The sequence below is a fragment of the Rhinolophus ferrumequinum genome, chromosome 2 (genome assembly GCF_004115265.2).
Source record: "Rhinolophus ferrumequinum isolate MPI-CBG mRhiFer1 chromosome 2, mRhiFer1_v1.p, whole genome shotgun sequence".
In the NCBI taxonomy this organism is placed as follows: Eukaryota; Metazoa; Chordata; class Mammalia; order Chiroptera; family Rhinolophidae; genus Rhinolophus; species Rhinolophus ferrumequinum.
Genome location: NC_046285.1, coordinates 77,455,764 through 77,458,059, shown reverse-complemented (window position 1 = coordinate 77,458,059; position 2,296 = coordinate 77,455,764). Strand labels below are relative to the sequence as shown.

Below are 2,296 nucleotides of genomic sequence, written 5' to 3'. Positions count from 1 at the left end.
TTACATTTTCTTACTGGACTACTCTGGTTTGGAATTAAGGTCATGCTAGCTTCATAAAATATGCAGAGGTCTTACCATCATCTCTATGCTCTTCAAGAGTTTAGTTAAGATTGATGTTCCTTGGGCATTTGCTTGCATTCACCTTTAGAGCTTTTTTTGGCCACATAGAGCAGCTTGTCCAGTCATGGTCTGGATGTCATAACCAAAAAAATTCTGTGACTGATGCAAAGGATGGACAGTGGACAATAAGCCTAGTGTTGAATTTCATGAAAGAGGAAGGAATCATATGGAAAATGTGGCAAAGAGGATCATGAGATTAAACAGAAAATCCTGGATAAGGCAAAGGAAGAAGAAAAGGTATCAAAGGGGTTTGCTGCAATGGAGGCAGCTGCCGTGAAAGAATACCAAGAGGACTTAAAAAGGCTTGTCTTAGAGTCAGAAGTCACAGAGTCAAGCATATCACCAGTGAGTAGCACTGTCGCACCAAGCTCTGCATCAAATCAGAAAGAAGAAAAGGGAAAAAGACCCTAAAAAGGGCGAATGGGTGCAAGGCATAATCTCTGAGGGTTTTCACTACTATTATGATTTTATCACAGTGGGAGAAACCTGAAGGATTTCAAGGAAACTTTAAGAAAGACAGCAATGAAGGCTCTTTAGGTAGAAGGTTTAAGTGAAGATGGTTATACCTACTATTAATTAATACAGAAACAGGATATTCTACATGGGAAAAACCTGATGATTTTATTCGACACTCTGGTGAACTTATTTGTAGTAAAGTCAATGAAAAGTGACTTGGCACCCTAGAAGAGTCCAAATCATTAGATTTGCATAGTGATTCTGATGGGGAATAGTAAGCAGGAAAAGGAGAGGTCTCTATGGAAACATAAAAGGTTAAGGAAAAAATTAAAAATCGTGATAAAGGTACTGAACCAGAAAAAAACAGGAAGAAAAAAAATATCCAGGAGCAGAATCATCAGGTCCAAATGGAGAACAATCCAAAGCTCATAAAAGAATCTAACCCCTGTGGAGAATGGCAAGCAATTAAACAGGGAATTGAGTCTCAGAGGCATATTTATAACTTCCAAGCACTGAAAATGAGAGTGTCAACTTCAGGACCTGAGGTTGCTGAGGAACCCAGAGTGGTTATTAAAGAAAACAGTCACTTCTTTTGGAGTCATGGCAGATGGAATGGCCCCAGTCATCAAAAAGAAAAGAACTGAAAATAGAAAATCTAGAAATTTAAGGCAAGGAGGTGATGATCACTAATTGTAAAAGAGCTTTTACCTGCTTTTTGGACAAAATGGAGACTACTCTTCTTAAAAGCTTATCTGTGTTGTTTCTAAATATTTTGATACTAAAAGTTTACAATTACTTTCAATGTATTTTATATGGATTTAAAATAAATACTTTTCATGTGACAGATCTAACTCTAGCTTTTTAAATACTGTACATGTATGTTAATTTTATTTTTCTTTTAATTACTATTAATTCTTTGTCTTATTTTCACTTTTGTTGATGATTTTATACCATCTTCAAATAAGTTACTACATTATTCTTTATGTACTTCAGCTGCATTCAACACATTATGATATATTTGACACAATACTGTGTATTTGATATATAGTATTAGGTTGGTGCAACAGTAATTACAGTTTTTGCATTTATATTTAACCTTTTAAAGCACAATTACTTTTGCACCAACCTAATATTATTATTAGTTAAAATATCCTAGTTTGTGTTACCTTTTGTTGATCTATGTGTTATGAAAATAATTTATTAATTTCTAAAAATATGAGGTATTTCTAGCTATTTTATTATTGATATTTAGCTATTTCCATTGAGATTAGAGAAGTACTTTAGGTTAGTTCAGTACTTTCCAAAGTTTGAAACTTTCTCAGGTTAATATTCTTCAGGTAATTATTATGTTATTAAGTCATAAAGAATGTCTGTTCTTCTTTTGAAATTAGTGTTATTTTTGTGGCCAATAGGCCAAATTTGTTAATTCGTCTTAAAGTAATTTCTACCCTTACAGAGATCAGATATCTCTGTCTTTTTGTCTCTCTGTCTCTGTCTGTCTCTGTAATGAAGCAGCAATTTTCAGTAATCTATTTTATTTGATATTAATATAGCTTTCTCAACATTTTTGTTTTTTGTTTGAATTTGCAACCCATATTTAATTGTATCCTTATAATATTTTTATAATACATCTTTTACAGTGGACTATATTGTATTCTTCAGTTTGACAATTCTTGTCTTGTCAATAATTTAATATCATTACACTTATATTAGGACTTAA

The 2,296-nt window shown here is 32.8% G+C and overlaps 1 pseudogene; it reads left to right on the top strand.

The window, feature by feature from the left end:
- Positions 1–208: 208 nt before the first annotated feature.
- LOC117032879 (WW domain-binding protein 4-like) lies at positions 209–1,266 on the top strand (annotated as a pseudogene).
- Positions 1,267–2,296: the final 1,030 nt, after the last annotated feature.